Here is an 18,577-nt window from a genome sequence, read left to right on the forward strand (position 1 = left end):
TATATATATATATATATATATAGAGAGAGAGAGAGAGAGAGAGAGAGAGAGAGAGGTTCATTTTTTAAAACTAATTATTATGTTATTGTATACATAAATGTGGGCCAATCAAAATTAAATAATTAAATAAATAAATAAGGGTAGTATAGTAATTTGCTTAGTAACTACCAAAAATAATCCCTATAATCATGGATCCACTTAAATGATTAGGGCTTTTATACCCTTGTTCCTGTTGATCGGGCAAATATGGACGAAAGCAATCGTTTGGGGCTGTTGTCGAATAGTGGAAGCCGAGGTTGTGTTTTCGGTATTGGTAATTGATGAGACAAGAACTTCGAAGTTCTTTGATTAATAGGAACATAAGAGAAAGGAGAGTGAGGGCAAAGGAGGTCGCCGGTACTTGGCCGATTGCGAATGGGAGACGGAGGCTGTGAAGTTCGACGGGAAGAAGAAGCAAATTGTAGCTCTGATTTATAACATGTTTTTATTCTTCTTATTTTGACTGTTCGTCTGTTGAATCCTTCAAGTCTGTGATTTGAAAGTTCATCTGGATGTATGCACTCTGTCTTCATCCTTTTCCAGAATCAAAATCCCATGTTCTTTCTCCAACCAATCGCCATTGTGATTCAGATACCAGTTCTATACTCTTGACATACATTCTTTAGGCTTGCTTTCCGGATTGGCAAGTGTTTCTTAGGATATTGATTCTGTTGACCTTTAAAATGGTCTAAAGGAATGACTTACGTCTTTAGATCTCATAAAGTTGGCTTTGATAAGCAAACTACGAATTTGTACTGCACTAACATCCTGTGGACAATGATCAAGAATATAAAGTGCTATGAACCCATGTCCATTAACGATGTTTCCAACTACTCTAACACTTGGTTTTTGAAGCAGGTAATTAAGAGTATGCACATATAATCATAAATGCATATATATATATATCATATAAAAACCTTTGTTTTTACTGTATATTGTTTGTAGAAGCCCTGGAAAATTGAAAGAACCACAATCCCAAATCTTCAAGCTCTTACTCATTTCGGGACTACCACAATCACAGCTAGAAATATTCATGAAGTGGAAGCATCATATAGCTTAACGGTATTCTAGGAAGCATTTTTTTTATGATTTGTCTAACTTAATACTAATAATTGTATGTTTTTACTCTTTCATTCTTTGCAGTTTGATTGTTCGATATGTATCATCCGGATGGAGGTATAATAAGCCATTTGATTTGTTATATGAAACGAAATATTGGTAAAGTAAATGATTTTTGTTTTATGCAGGAACAATTTTTCATTTTGAAGCCAAAACAATTTTTCATTTTGATTTTATACAGGTAGCAAGAACAACTGTGTTTTTTCAAATTCAACCTTGGTTATGAATTGATTCATATTTCAATTTATGTTTTTTTTTTTCCTGATTTAACACTTCATTTATGTGGAGAGTGCAAGATATTAACATGGTTGAATTCTGAAAAGGTATCAAATATGTTTATGTAGATGATTCATGGATGATATTGGTGAGATGGAATGACAAATTCCAATTCTGTTAAAATGGAATGATGAATTCCAATTTTGTTGGAATCAAAGAAGTTGATGCTTGAAGAACGGACCACATTATTCTTTTAGAATGTATTAGTCTTTGTTAGATTTTGATTTTTTCTTCCCCGTTTTGATTGTTTTTTTTAATTTTATTCTTTAACAATAAATGTAATTCCTAACAATTGTTACCCGTATTCTATAAGAAATAATGTATTTTTTGTTTTTACTCTTCAATTGATTCTTCAAGATTCTATTATTCTACAAGAAGTTGTTATTCTTCAAGAAGTTTTTAAAGTTATCATCAAGAAATAGGTTAAAGAATATTTTTATTATTTATGGATCAAGATTAATTTTATTTTTGAATGTACTCATAAACATATTCTATCAGAATGTCCGAATTAAAAGAATTATAATTCGTAAAATCGGATTTTAAAATTAACAGAATCTATGATCCCTCAAAAATGCAATTTTCCTTTATTAAATCTATATTAATTGACCAAATTACCCTTGTAATTAATTAAGATGATTTTTCAATTATATTTAATTCAATAATATATATTAATCACTTTCTTAAAATAAGTAAATTTGATTGGCCCACATTTATGTATACAATAACACAATAGATACTTTAAACAAAATAACCTAAGCCTATATATATATATATATATATATATATATATATATATATATATATATAGGGAAAAGTGAATATACATTACAGCCCCACCTAAGCTTAGGTACAAAACCTCATTAAAACACACTGTTTTACTATATAAAGATTGCGGTTAAGGGATTCACGATTAACACTTGATGATGTAGATTCAAGATAGACGAAATAGTTTTCATAAGGAAACAAGAATATTGATTATCTTCGATATTCGTGATAGTGGAAAAAAGTAATGTTTACTGGGATGAAGTAATAAACGATAATTAAGGAAAAAAACGAGGATGGTAAAACGATAACAGAGGAATGAAATGTTATCAAGTATGATATATTTACCAAGTGAAAACCAAATCGGGTATATTTATTAAGTTTAAACGACATATTTTATAGATTTAGTATCTAAGCTTAGGTGAGGCTGTAATGTATATTCTCTATCCACACACACACACACATATATATATATATATATATATATATATATATATATATATATATATATATTGGGAAAAGAGAATATATCCTGAAGGATATATAAGGTTAGGTACCCAATTTACAAAACTACATAGTTTTGATTATTGGATTGATTTTCTGAAGAAAAAAAATACAATTTCTATAAATGATTTGTTACGTTCCTAATTAGACTCGACTACTGATAACATAAAATCACGTCTTCCTTGATCGCTTGATGATCGACTGGTTTTCACACAAAAAAAAAATCAGAGAAATCGAATTCAAAGACAAAAAATATTGAATTAAAAGAATCTCCATTCAAAGGAAGAACAATTCTAAAGAAATCGATTCCAAAAAAAAGAAAACAAAAACAACCTAGTGATTTCGAAATTCACTAATAACAATTTCATTCAAATTGGAATTCAATTCAGGGAGTTCTCAGAAATCACAACTCATAAGAAATTGGGTTTGATCAAACCTTCAAAAACTACAAATCGCAACATACTTGTTTTTTCTTTCAATAGCACTTCCAAGTAAGTCATTGATCTCATGTTTTATAGCCTATGTTATGTGTATCTGATTAGTAAATACCAACAATGTGAACTATTTGTGAAGTTTAAAAGTTTGATTTTTTATTGTCAATTGGAATAGGTTGTAATCTATTTTAATAACTAATTTTTTTAAAGAATTGTTTGAACATTGGATGAGCTCTTTTACACCTGCATCAAATCTGATGAAAATGTATTACTTTTCCAGTGTATTTAACTTTTGAAGTTCTTTATTCTCAGTTCTCATTTGTATTTAAAATTGAAAATTGGCTGCCATTATGTGATTTAAACGGAAGTATGATGCTACAAAAACTACAAATCCCCTGTGTTTTGGTTAAGAGTACTTCCAAGTAGTTTTTCAAAAACTGACATTGATATGATAATTAAAGTTTTTCAGAATTTAATATTCGAGATTATTGTTTACAGTGTTCTTTATTACCTGATGAATATTTATTTGTTCATGGATTTTAGAAGTGACATTGTTGTTTTTAGAGATTGTTATTGGGTCATTATGCTACTAGTTGTTCAAAAAGAAATGTAAGTATAGTAATAATTTAACTTTCATGATTAAGAACTCTAATAATTATATTAACAATTTTTTTATCTTTTTCACGTATCACATGGATGAATGGTTGCAAGAGACATATTGATGAGATGTGTTGTTTATGTGAGCAAAAGAAAAACTAGATGCTTCATGATATTTTTTGGTTAACTGCACATTTTTCATGTTTTAGAGACAATTGATGTGTGAATAATCTAGAAGTGGTTGATGCTTCTTACCAATTTTTAAATTTATTGAATGAATTTGTTGATTGTTTAAAGATTTGTGTTTATAAGTGAAATTTGGCTGCCCCTATGTGTTTCGAATGAAAGTATTATGACACTTTGGGTTAAAAATGCAACTTTTCTGTAATTATAGGTTAGAAATAAAAGTAGGCTATCATTTTTGGTAATTGCAAATTTTTTGCAATTATACGTTTAAAATGAAAGTTGGTTGTAATTTAGGGTTAAAAATATAATTTCTTCTGAAATTTTAGTTAAAAATTCAAATCATATGTTATTATAGGTTAAAAATTAAAGTTGGCTATCATTTTGGGTTAAAAATGCAATTTTTCTATAATTATTCGTTAAAAATGAAAGTTGTTTATAATTTAGGGTTGATAATGCAACTTTTTTGCAAATTGGGTTGAAAATGCAACTTTTCTGTTATTATAGGTTAAAAAATAAAATTGGCTGTCATTTTGGGTTAAAATGCACTTTTTCTTTAATTATTCGTTAAAAATGAAAGTTGTTTGTAATTTTGGGTTGAAAATGCAACTTTTTCTGCAAAGTGGGTTAAAAATGCAACTTTTCTGTTATTATAGGTTAAAAATAAAATTAGCTATCATTTTGGGTCAAAATGCAATTTTTCTTTAATTATTCGTTGAAAATGAAAGTTGGTTTGTAATTTAGGGTTGAAAATGCAACGTTTTCTGCAATTTGGGTTAAAAATGCAACTTTTCTGTTATTATAGGTTAAAAATTAAAGTTGGTTGTCAATTTGGGTAAAGAATGTAATTTTTCTACAATTATTCGTTGAAAATGACCTTGTGTTACCCAATGCTTGTAGTCTAAAATCTAAATCATCATGTGTAAACCTCAAATGGTAGCATATGATTAGGGCCTCAAAATAATCTAATTCTTGCATAACAATATCCCTTTCACAAATATGAAATTCATTAATGTCTAATAAACTAATAAAACATAGTTGACCATCTACATACTTAGTGCTTGGGAATCTTGTGAACTTATCATCGTGATAGAGTTCAATTGAAAGAATGGTGGGATGAGCATTCATACAAAGTAAACAAAAAATTACAAAGATGTATTATTCACGATGCATAGTACCATTGATAACAAACCACATATATCAATGTAGTTACAAAAAACAGAGTAACTAAGTGTAGATAAAATTGACGTCAAAATGATAGTTCAAAGTTCTAATCGTCTACAATGTAAGTACCATTTTCCTTATATTAAGAAACGAACATTTTACCATGATTGTAAATCTGTAATCTGTAATATAAAATAGAAGAGAGAAAATATTGAAAAGATAAAAATACCCTCATATGAGGAGGGTACATGTTTTAATTACTAGAAGAAATCATACATGATTTGAATGTACAAACTAAAATCATAATGAAGCCATTCCCAAATGGTGTTTTTTAAAACAAAAAACCTGCAGAAAATGTGAAGAATCTCAATTGCAACTTTTCTATAATTTTTGGGTTAAAAATGAAAGTAGGCTGTCATTTTGGGTTAAAAATGCAACTTTTCTGCAATTTTTGGTTTAAAAATGTAAGTTGTACATGTCCATGATTTTGTTAAGTTTTGTGTTAATCTAAACACAAGTTTTATGGGTTTTCACTTTGTTGGATGGATTTGCCCCTATCCCAAAGATAGTATGTAATCCTCAAGAACTTAAGATTATAAACAATATGACCAAATGCAAAGAATCTGAATTGCCAATTTTGATTAAAAATTATAAGTACATAACTATATCGGATAAATATGAAAAGTGGGTTGCTATTTCAGCTTACTCCAAAAAAAAAAACTTTTATTCTATACATTTTCTCTCAACATATACATGGTCCATTCACTATACAACACCCCAAGATTTTTCTATACTTCCTACAATTTTTCCATTGCTTCAAGTATTCCCATTAATTCTCCAACAAAGATTCTCAATAACAATCAGTACTGATAAAGCACACAGATTTTGCTTTTGAGCATCTTTATAGCACTATGTATTCCCATCAAGTGAGTAGCCACTACACAAAATGAATATCAATATTAAAATGTTAATTTAAGATATTAATATTACCTAATTTAAAGTATAATTTGACATCAATAGAAACAGGTGTGATTATATGTTATTTCATACCATTTTCTCAATTCTCTATTGTAGGCCCCATTAATTTCATATATCTTGGTCCATCATATGACAATAGTATTTAACGGATCATGCAAAACTAATCAATAATAGGGTATTTCTAGGCATTCTTGACAATCTTGGATAGAGCAGTTTGGACAAGATCAAGGCCACAAACATCTACAAGCTGAACCAGATACAACAAACATCAGAGATTTCTTGGGCTGTGGTACTGATCCTAGTTCCCCTACCAGCCATCAATCCATTAGAATCACTAAACATCTAATCATTTTCATGTAATATACTTGCTAAAATGGTTAAAACATATTTAAGATAATTGAATACATATGATATCGATTGGAAGTTTTAACTAATTACCAAAGCTAAAAAGAGATTTCTTGGGTTGTGGTACTGATCCAAGTTCCTTACTTTAGCAAACTCGGCAAGCCTAGCTCTGAGTTCATCCAGTGAAGAATCCTTGAGCTTTCTTCAAAGCTTCTGGAGATTCTCCATATTCAAAGCTCCTGTGTGTATTATATGCTACTTCTACGCTTCTATTTACAGGCAAACTCAACATGTTAGCATGTGAGAGAAAGAAAGGGGCGCAGCTTAAAACAGAATTAACAATAAGGAGCAGTTTCGGTTATATCTTTAGAAATATAAAGTTCAAAATTCACTTCCTACAATTGGGGGCTAAAATAGTCTATGATTCCACTAAAGCATTTAATCGAACATGTGGCGGGTGTTCTGTGAAGATATTTCATTTTGTGTAGTTTGGAAAGTGGGATTGGAAGTGGAATCAATAGTAAATAACTTTCAACTACGAACCAGAAACAATCGTATAATGGTTAGTAGATAAGAAATAAACAGAATTTAAGGAAGCAGTCAAAGTACGAAGTCGAAGCAGGAGCGAGCAGGAAGCAAATCTTTTTAAGAAAATTGCATTTATTTAAAGGAATCGGTAATGAAAAAACAAAATGATGTAGTTTTTTATTTTTGGGTACCTAACCTATAAGAGTCTTAAGGGTATATTCATTTTTCCCATATATATATATATATATATATATATATATATATATATATATATATATATATATATATATATATATATATATATATATATATATGACATCCCAAATTTCGGGCACAAAAATGTCGTTTGTAATTAAGTAATTTATAAAATCGTTTACTGAAAACAATGTCAATATCATATCAATCCATAAACCATCATGAACATGTCTCAACATCAAAACATCGAACAATAGTATAAATCAGAGTACCATCCCAGAAAACTCATTGTGGAAATCATGTCTGTGTGATGTGCTACTACGCCGCCGGCTCCTTCCCCTTGGATGAAGAGGTACCTGAAACCAAAACTGAAACTGTAAGCACAAAGGTTAGTGAGTTCCCCTATCATACCACATACCATACAATCATATATGCTGCCAAGAAATTCTAGGGAGCCCAACCTACCCATGTCAAGCCATTCTGGGGTGCTGACTACTCGTGTCAAGCCATTCTGGGGTGTTGACTACCCATGTCAGGCCATTCTTGGGTGCCTGCCTACCCTCCAGTCTATCTCACCCGATCACAGGGACTATTTCACCCCCTACTACTATCACATAATAACATATCATAAACATGCTGTCAGACATATCTGGGGTGTCCGAACTACCCTTCGGTCATAACAACCGAGCGAGGGACTATTCCCCTCCTACTACCACTATCACATAACACATAATACATTGGCACATAGAACACATCAAGTAATAGAAAACAAGAAAATTATCACAAAGAAAATCATCTCGACTGTAATCAACTAATAGTGGGCCAGCCTTGGTGCCTTAGACCCACTTCTACTGGAAGGTAACTCACATCAATGTCGTGTAGTGTCTGAACTGACCCCGTCGTGGAAATCGACTTTCCTCGACTCCTCAATCTTTACACGAAAACTCTATTATGTAATCAATTCGTACTCACAAACCCCATAAGGGTTAACCCAAATTCTGGTCAAAGTCAACTTTGGTCAAAGTCAACCTCCAGTTCAGTTGACTCGCTGAGTTGGTCTACCAACTCGTCGAGTCCCTATTCCTCCAAAATGATCCAACTCCTGACTCTACTCGTCGAGTCTGGCAATAACTCAGCAGGTCCTCCTTCAACCATAATATCGGGACCATCTTCAACCGACTCGCCGAGTTCCCCTTGAACTCATCGAGCTCATCTCCCTCATTAGAATGTGTTCATATCTATGAATCACCAAGTTGTATGAACAATTCATCGAGTCTATCTTCATGGTTTGGGAGATTACCTTAGACTCTCCGAGTTTGTTCATACACTCGTCGAGTCCCATGATTTCCAGGTGTATAATCTCGTCCAACTTTGTTGAGTCCTTTTCTAGACTCAACCAAACCCCCAAAACCACAAAGGTTGGGGAACCACTACCTGACTCGCTGAGTCCTAAGAATAACTCTCTGATTCCACTAAGGTCCATGTCCATAAACTCGATTTCTGCTAAGCTAATCTCATCCAAAGGGTAGATCTGACCTCCTAGGGTCAATATAACACATAAAGTCACGAACTTTACGTCCATACATGGGTCTTTAATCTCAAAAGGACCAAAAATGAGACCTACATGATGCATGGGGCTCTCATAGCCATAGAGTTGGCACCTTTATGCCATGAGACCCCTCCAAAGACCAAGATCTGAAGCCATAACTCCATATTAAACTCCACAACCCGAACATGGCTTAGAATGCCCTAAATATACCAAAATCCAAGCCCTAAAGGTGATTAAACACTTGGAAGATCAAGAGAGAAGCTTTTTACCTAAAATAAGCTGGAAATGGAACACAATCTCTGGATCTTCTAGCTTCAACTTGAACTCCCAAGCTCCTTTCCTATTCTTAAGCTTCATAATCCACCAAAATGCACAAAACTGGCCTTAGAACACTCAAACAAGGCTAGGGTTTCAGGCTAATGTCTTCTGGAAGTATAAGGGACGATGAAGGATGAGATGGGGAGAGATAAGTTGTTTAAATAGGGTGCAAACCCTGAAATTTAGGGTTTCACTCAAACAACATCTACTCGCTGAGTCGGTCTCCCGACTCATTGAGTAGATCACTTAAACTTCCTGCGGATCATGAGTCTACTCAACGAGTTGGGCCCCGAACTCGTCGAGTCCCAAAGAAAAATATAAGAATTACTTGAATTAAATGCATAACAGGAATCAGGTGTTACAATATATATATATATATATATATATATATATATATATATATACACACACACACACACACACACACACATAGACATAGAGGGAGAAAAAACAGAGAAATTAAAAAAAGGTTGAGAACAAAAAAAAAAAAAGAATCTGAGGCATTCATTTCGAATTTATCGTTTAAACATTCCAACGCACCGACTGAACAGAACTGATCAGATTCATATATGAATAAGACGGGTGGGTATGGGCAATGCCCTTATGGCGTAATCTAATGTTGCATCGCCATAACAGGCGAACACCGCCCCATCCTCCCATTATTAAGTGTAATGTTATCATTCATTATTGTGGTAAAGGGTAGTAACGTATATAATCCGAACGTTGCAAACTTTTTAAACGGTACAATATTCAAAATTAAACCGTTTAAAAACGGTAACTTCAATAATAATAAAAAGTTTACTAATTATATTTTTAACATTACATAATATATATATATATATATATATATATATATATATATATATATATATATATATATATATATATATATATATATATATATATATATATATATATAAACACGCCCCATTCTTTTTACCTACACATCTATTTCTCTATATTTATTTGTATTTCTCTTAATCACTCAAAACACAAACACAAAAATCAACCAACTATGGATCAAAACCCAAATACTCCTATAACACCTAGTTCCGGATTGCTTCGTTGTTGGGAGCTGTGACCTAGTCATCAGCTGACATAAGGGTTAGGAGCTTTGGGCAAGGATGGATTTAGCCCATATCGGATGTAGTTGCCAGGGTCTAAGTGATCCATGTATTCGATTATGTCTTTGGAAGCCAAGGGTATGACTTTAAATTGATATCTCGGTCTTTTAATGGTTTTGGGTTTTAATCGGAAGGCTTTAAGGCTCGATTGTATTGCTAGGAGCGTAGGGCTTCTTGCTACCTTGTCGTGGATATAAGGTTCGTGGGAAACAAACCTTGAATGAGGGAGTTTAGATATTTTGAAGGATTTGATAGTTTTGGTCCATGGATGGAAAAGCTTACATTTCAGCACATACATGCAAGATGGCAGTGCGTGAGTACGCCCATCGTAAGCTAGGGTACGTTTAGTGTAGTGACTGGATAAATGGGACGTGGGATAGGAGACGTATGCCCAACATATGTCCAAGATTTTCAAACCCTAATTTTCAAGTGATGGCTCACTATTTAAAGCACCTTAAGTCCAATGAGGTGTGCCTCTCTTTCATTCTCAGAGCCTTAAACCCTAATTTCGAGTAGTGGTTTCATCTAAGAGTGTTGCGAGCTTTGTGGGTGCACTTTGGTGGTTTTTGGTGCATTTTAAGAAGTGGAAGCTCATTACAAGGTGGGGGTTTAAGGGAGGACTTGTGGATCTGGACTTCTTGCTACATTTTCAGCTCAAAGAAGGTAAAAAGTTCTTAGCTTGATCAATAGAAGTTGTGTTTATGAATATGTGGGTTTTTGGTCCCTTTTTGGCCTCATGAGAAAGATCTAGTGGTTAGACACCACTTAATAAGCTTTGAGCTTCTACTCTTAGCATTTTAGAGGTTTTTAGTGTTGGATTAGGTGTCTAAGTCCATAACTATAATAGGTATATACCTAACCTGATAGTAGCATGATCCTTTAGGGTTGCCTTCACCAGAACAATCTGATAGGATGGATATTTGAGAAAGAGGTTATTTGTGATTTATTAATATATTATAAGTATAATATATTAATGGAGAAATCATATTATTTATTAGTATTAGTTAAGAAATAATTTAGTGATCAAAAGAGACTACTTAAATTAACAGGGACTAATTTTATAAATTAGTGATACATATAGTTTGGGCTATTGATCCATGATGGACTAAGTTTATGTGAGAGTCCATGAAGAGTTAGTTCATATGAGTTATGGATCATAAGCCTAAGTGTAAGAATTAGGGTTACATATGACTCTTGGAATTCCACACTATATATATATATATATATATATATATATATATATATATATATATATATATATATATATATATGTATATATGTAACCCCTTGGCCAAAAATCGGTACATACAAACATTCTAGCAAGAGTATAGCCGAGTTTAGGTGCCTAGAAGCTCTCTCTCATTATCCTCCAATTTTTGGTGGTGTTTGTGACTTATTAGAGGCATCACACTTGAGGTGCTAAGCTCTTGAAAGTCCAAATTCAACAAGCTACAACAAGAGGTAATCTTCTAACTAGTTTTTATGGTCCATACATCAAGTTGTATGCTAGATGGCGTCATGCTTTGGAAAAATGAAAATGAATGTATAACTAGAGAAAATTTAGATCGAAAGCATTAGGTTTGTATGTGCACCATAGGGATGTTATAGTGCTCAAAACCCATCAGTAGTATTTGAGGATATGGTGGTTTTCTGTTATATTGATGCATGTTTTTTTTTTTTTTTTTTTTTTTTTTTTTTTTTTAAAAAAAAGTCTCATTTCTGGCCTCTGACTGATGGACTCGACGAGTCCAATGATCTTACTCGATGAGTTCACTCACAGACTGGCAACTCGACGAGTCCAATTCATGCATTCGACGAGTAAAAAATTATGCTTGCAGATTTTTGAGCCTTTTGGCCAGAATTGGATTAGGATCATTACTACAAACTGTTTTGTATCATAAAATTCATTTTTTCTGATATGGTGATGATTATCCTCATCTAATTAAAGGACAATTATCAAATTTTAAGATAATAAGTTGATTATTTGTATACTTGGATTTGAATTACCTTGCTATGTGAATTAGATTAGATCAACTTGGTAAATAATAACTTATATGATAACTTAATTAGTTATATTTGATATAAATTCTTCTTGAAGAGTGTTCTAGAACTTGCCCTCAAGTTATGAAATATGAAAAGTCTCATTCATGAACATTAAACTCATAAGTTACGGAAATCAAAAGTTTTGTAGAGTTACAAAACTTGCACTAAAGTTTTGGAATTTGTGAAGTCTCTGTTATGAAACATTTAATTCCAAAACTTAGAATTTTAATTGTTTAAAATTCAACCCTTATACTATTATAATATTAAAAGTTAATACTTATATATATATATATATATATATATATATATATATATATATATATATATATATATATATATATATATATGTATGTATAAGACAAGTCAGTCTTACCATTAGTAGGCCTCATTCACGCAGGCAGTCTATAAGGGGGTATAAGGAAATTGCCTATAAAATAGTGATTGAATGGGTGTCCACTCTCACCCACCGCTTCTTTGACTGGAGGAGGATCGTTAGCCGAACGGTAGGATAGTACATTAATTCTCATTAAAAGTATAATGATAATTATAAAGTAACTAAATGTTTTTATAAAATTCTCAATCTTAGTTACTTTACGAAAAATGTGAAAATGATGCTATTCCATGAAATTGTACTTTGCACCTTGACATTTCATTAGTCGAGTGTGTGTGGTTAACCGACACACTAACTTGGACTAACAAGGGTGGCAAAGGTTAGCTTGATGTTTTTCATAGATCAATGTAGTGTGTTCGGTTAACCGGTACATTAATTAGGTGATAAATAACATCGAGAGTACCAAGCACATTTGCATGGTTATTCACACCTTGTTTATGATCCTCAGTTTCCCAATCACAAAGTTGAAGGGCTTAATTGAGATTTAAACATGTCATTGAAAAGTTCAATGAATCTCAAAAGAATCTAGGAATTTCAATTCATTTAAAACTTAATATTTAATTTCGTTTTTCATGGTGGGAATTGGTAAATCGTCATTTACCTACCTTCAAATATTTTGCAATTGGATTACGGCATCCCTCTTCCGAATTGTAAAAAATATTGTATTGGGTCCTAGCCTTAATATTTCTTTTGGGTGTTATATTGAGGATTTTTATCTAATCTGAACTTTGTCTTTCTTTTTCAAATGTCTTCCAACACCGCTTCTGGCTCAACCCTTCTGGCCCTTTCTCCCTCATGAACTTGTGTGGGAGGGTCATCTTTGATGGTTCGAATTTCAAATGATTGGATTCGAAACATTAGGATGGTCACTCGTTACAAGGACAAGGAATATGTCCTCGATAAAGAGCTTAAGGAGATTGATGAAGAAACTGCTACTCTTGAAGAAGAAACTGCTACTCTTCAAGTTGATGAATATAGAACTTATGATAAGGATGCCACAAAGGTGTCATGTATCATGTTAGCCACTATGACAACTGAACTTCAAAAGTCTTATGAGGACTATTAACCTTTCGAGATGCACCAAGACTTTATGGAAAGATACCATCAAAGTGCTCGACAAGAAAGGTATGAAATCATTGCCTCTATGATTACAACAAAAATGAAGGATGGAGAGTCCATCACGGCCCACTCGCAAAAGATGCAAAGGTTTGTGGACCGTTTGCTGAAGTTGAATGTCAACTTCGATGAAGAGTTGGCCATTGATATTACTCTACACTCATGGCCTCCTTTTATGATCAATTTCGTATGACTTATCATATGAACAAAGAGGAGGTCACTCTATGTAAGCTTTAAGGCCTTCTGAGAACTACTGAAAGTAGCTTAAAAGGCAAACCTATTGCTCCTACTCCTACTACTACTACTACTACCCTTGTTCTGGCAATTGGACATGGGAAAGGGAAGAAGATGAAGGCTACTGCTAAGAGCCATAAGGGAAATCCCCATGATGAATCCTCTTCTAGTGGAACTAAAGGTGGTTCTGCTACTCCTTCTTCCAACCAAAAGGAAGCAGAGTGCTTCTACTATCATGACAAAGGGCACTGGAAGAGAAGTTGCCACAAATACTTGCAAGACATCAAGGATGGGAAGATAAAGTCCACCCATGCAAGTATTTACACTATGCTATCTAATAGCTTATCATATTCTAATTCTTGGGTCCTTGATACAGGTTGTGGTTTTCAAATTTGTTCTAATTTGCAGTGATTAAAAAGAAGTAAGGATGTGGAGCACAGGAAGATAAACTTAATCATGGGGAATAGGAACGTGTTGCCTATCACCAAGATTAGAGTTTATTCTTTATTTCTTAGTAGTGGGTTAGAATTAGATTTGAATAATTGTTGCCACTAATCGGATATGGCAAGAAACATTATTTCCTTTCATGGTAAGTATAAACAAGGTTTAAGATTTTCATTTGATAATGAAACTGGTTCTATTAGTGTTTTTTATAATGGTATATTTTATTTTAAATCATTTCCTTGTAATGGTATATATGAATCTCTGATGGTTGTAGATAACCTAGGAAATAATGTATGGCACATCGATTAGTCCAATGGTTTCGACAAGGTATTCTTGTGGCATTGTCTTCTTGGACATGTAACATGAAGCGCATAGCACAACTCCAAAAGGATGGAGTTTTGGAGTCATTCGACTTAAAGTCGAATGATACTTGCGAATCCTGTTTGCTTGGAAAGCTTACCAAGTCATCCTTCACTGGTACTTGTGAAAGGGGTGAGGGTCTGTTGGATCTCATACACACCAGTGTGTGTGGGCCCTTCAAATCCGCCACAAGGGATGCTAACCACTTCTATGTGACTTTTACTGATGATTACATCTGATATGGCTGTATCTACTTAATCAAGCATATGTTAGAAACCTATGAAATGTTCAAAGAGATTAAACAAGAAGTGGAGAATCAGTTGAGCAGGAAGATAAAGATGCTCCAACCAGATCGGTATGGTGAGTATCTTAGTATCGAGTTCCACGACTATCTTAAGGAATGTGGAATTGTTTCACAATTGACGCCACCTAGGACACCACAGTTTAATGGTGTGGGTGAGAGGTACAATTGAACCTTGTTGGACATGGTTCGTTCCATGATGAGTCAAGCTTCATTACCTATCTCATCCTGGGGGTATGCCTTATAGATTGCCACCTATATCCTTAATTTAGTCCTAACTAAGAAGGTTACCAAAACACCTCACGAGATGTGGACAGGGAAGCTTCCCTCGTTAGCACATATCAAGGTTTGGGGTTGCAAGGCTTTTGTAAGATGGGAGACTCATGACAAGCTCGAACCTCATAGTGAGCAATGTATTTTCATCGGATACCCACAGAATCCTTTGGATATCTCTTCTATAGACCGAGTGACAATGTTTTGTTTGTTGCGAGGAGAGGGGTCTTCTGTGAAAGAGAACTCATATGATAAGAGGACAGTGGGTGGAAAATTGACTTTGACGAGCTTCAAGATTTATGTGATGAAGGAACCTCAAACACTAACAATCAACCCGAGGAGGAAACTGCTGTTGAACCAATTGACGAGTCCTTACCTCTAAGACGTTCTGGTAGAGTTAGTGTTCCACCTGGGGTAAATGGTTTTCATATAACAACTGAAGGTGATACGTTTATCAGTGATAGTACATTGATAAATTTGGATGAACCTAATAACTACAAGGAAGCCATGGTAGGCCCTGAATTTGCAAAATGGAAAGAGGCTATGGTCAGTGAGATTCAGCCCATGTATGACAATCACATTTGGAACTTCATTGACAATGTACCAGGTCATAAGACGGCCGGGTGCAAATGGATCTTCAAGAAGAAGACCGATATGGATGGGAAAGTACACACATATAAGGCGTGACTGGTTGCGAAAGGATTTACTCAAACTCATGGAGTTGACTATGATGAGACTTTCTCACCAGTAGCGAAGATTAAATCTATAAGGGTTATGCTAGCCATAGGTGCATTTCATGATGATGTAATATGGAAAATGGATATCAAAACTGCTTACCTTAATTGGAAGTTGACTGAAGATGTTTACATGAGTCAGCCAGAGGGTTTCATCAATGAAAGTACACTACTAGAGTGTGTAAGCTTGAGAAATCCTATTATGGATTGAAACAAGCATCTCACAGATGGAATCTTTGTTTCAATGAGAAAGTCAAAGAGTTTGAACTTTCGAGAAGCAAGGATGAGTCTTGTGTATATGTCAAAGCTAATGGGAGTATAGTTAGCTTTCTGGTGTTGTATGTGGACGACATACTTCTTATAGGAAATGACATTGCAACCTTGCAGGAGGTTAATTCCTAGCTTGGAAAGTGTTTCGCTATGAAGGACCTCGGGGAAGCTTCTTATATTCTAAGGATAAGGATTTTGAGAAACAGGAGTAAAAGACTAATAGGACATAGTTAAAGTACCTACTTGGAGAATTCCAAGAAAGTTGACTTACCTATCCAAAGCAATACCAAACAGAGTAAGTCTCAGAGTCCGAGTACAGAGACCGAGATAGCAGAGATGAGTCGAATACCCAATGCTTCCGCAGTTGGCTCGATCATGTTTTCTATGACTTGTACTCACCCTTATGTGGCCTTTGCTTTGAGCATGGTCAGCAGATATCAAGGGAATCCTAGTAAAGCTCACTAGACTGCAGTAAAGAACATTCTTAAGTACATGCAGAGGACTAAGGACTGGGTCCTTACCCTCGGTGGGAATAATGACTTAAGAGTGACAGGATATAGTGACACCAGCTTTCAGACCGATAGAGATAATTTCTGCTCTCAATCGGGTTGGGTATTTACCATTAATGGAGGAGCAATAACTTAGAAAAGTTCCAAACAAGAGTCTATAGCTGATTCAACGTGTGAATCGGAGTTCATAGCAGCAAGCGAACCGTTGAAGGAGGCGATATGGCTAAAGAACTTCATGGGAGACCTTGGAGTTGTACCACTTGTAAAGGAGCCTATGGATATTTTCTGTGACAACGAGGGTACGATCACCTTAACAAAGGAACCAAGGGATCATGGCAGATCCAGGCACATCGACAAAAAATATCACTTCATAAGATACTAGAAGAAGGACTCCTCGTAGTAAAGAAGGTATCATCAGAGGAGAACCCAACAGATCCCCTTACGTAGGGACTGAGTAGGGTTAAGCACTTGCAGCATGCGAGGAGCATTGAGCTGAATGACGATATTAGTTTTAATGACTAGATAGCTATTTAGAAACTTGTAATAGATAAAATGTGATTAAGATTTGATGATTAAATAAAACGAGTTTTATTTATGATTAAAGTTACTATCTTGTGTCAATTGTTTACTATTGTTTCATTTTGCATGTTTTGACTTCCAGAATAGTAAGATTATTCAAACTATCCATAGTCGATCCTGTTGGGTTATGAGCAAAACATCAATCCTATGGTCCACATTCAAACCGTAAAGCTTTGGATCTAGGTTTTTCTAATCGTACATTCAATAATCATCCAAAGCTTGTAAACCCTAAAAGTAGCATACCAAAATCGAAAAACACATCTACTAATAAAGTTAGAATGTTACCTCTGATTGTAGCTTGATAAACTTGAGTGTTTGAGAACCTAGCTCCTCAAATGTGATTCCTCTAATGAATCACAAACACCAAAGAAATTGGAGAATCTTAGAGAGAGAGAGAGAGAGGAGGCTAAAAAGTCGGATATCTATCCTTATTAGGGTTCATGTTCCGAAAATTAGATGCCCAAGGGGTCTTTATATAGCTGAGCAGTTAGGGTTTTAGTCAAAACCCTAATCCAGTTGCTTAGTCCTTAAGCAGCCCAAATGATCCTTCTAGAAGGCCCTTTGGACGATTTCTATGTGGACTCCCACATAGAATTCGTCCATTGCTTCCTTATGGATCCTAAACCAAACTTTGTAACTATCTTATAATTACAATATCAGTACCCTTGATTTAATTAATCTCTTTTGACCACAAAATTAATTCTAAATTAATTCTGGACCAATACTACTTAAACAATATGATTTCTCCTTTAATATATTATTAATAAACTATAATAACCTATTTCTCCATTATTCATCTACTCAAGTTGTAACACCCGGATTTCCAGGGATAATATTTTGATTATTGATTTTGAGATATGAGGAGTGACTCAACGAGTTGGTGCCTTAACTCGTCGAGTAGGGTCGCATTTTGGTGACGTGTTTAATGAATGGACTCGACGAGTCGGGTATCTGACTCGCCGAGTCAGTGTTGCTGAGGAAAACCCTAATTGTCCGGGTTTGTGACCTATTTAAAGACCCTTATGGCCATTAATTGCGGCCACACTTCCCTTGAGAGACCTTGAGCATAGAGAGAAAGAGGGAGCTAATTTTCATCATTTTGGGTGCATTCTTGTAAGGAAGAAGGAGATTGTTCAAGCTAAATTTTTGGAGGGGCTCAGATCTACTTCGGTTCCATTCAAAGCTGTTGGGTAAGATATAATCTCTAC

General features: G+C 34.2%; 1 long non-coding RNA gene across 1 annotated transcript; it reads right to left on the minus strand.

The window, feature by feature from the left end:
- Nucleotides 1-5,697: 5,697 nt before the first annotated feature.
- LOC145033990 (uncharacterized) lies at nucleotides 5,698-7,095 on the minus strand. The gene is made up of 2 exons (XR_013677816.1): nucleotides 6,495-7,095; nucleotides 5,698-6,015 (listed from the first exon to the last, which is right to left on the minus strand). It is a non-coding gene; the product is annotated as an uncharacterized LOC145033990 (long non-coding RNA).
- Nucleotides 7,096-18,577: the final 11,482 nt, after the last annotated feature.

Source organism: Lactuca saligna, chromosome 3 (genome assembly GCF_052625555.1).
Source record: "Lactuca saligna cultivar CGN05327 chromosome 3, ASM5262555v1, whole genome shotgun sequence".
NCBI classification, from domain to species: domain Eukaryota; kingdom Viridiplantae; phylum Streptophyta; class Magnoliopsida; order Asterales; family Asteraceae; genus Lactuca; species Lactuca saligna.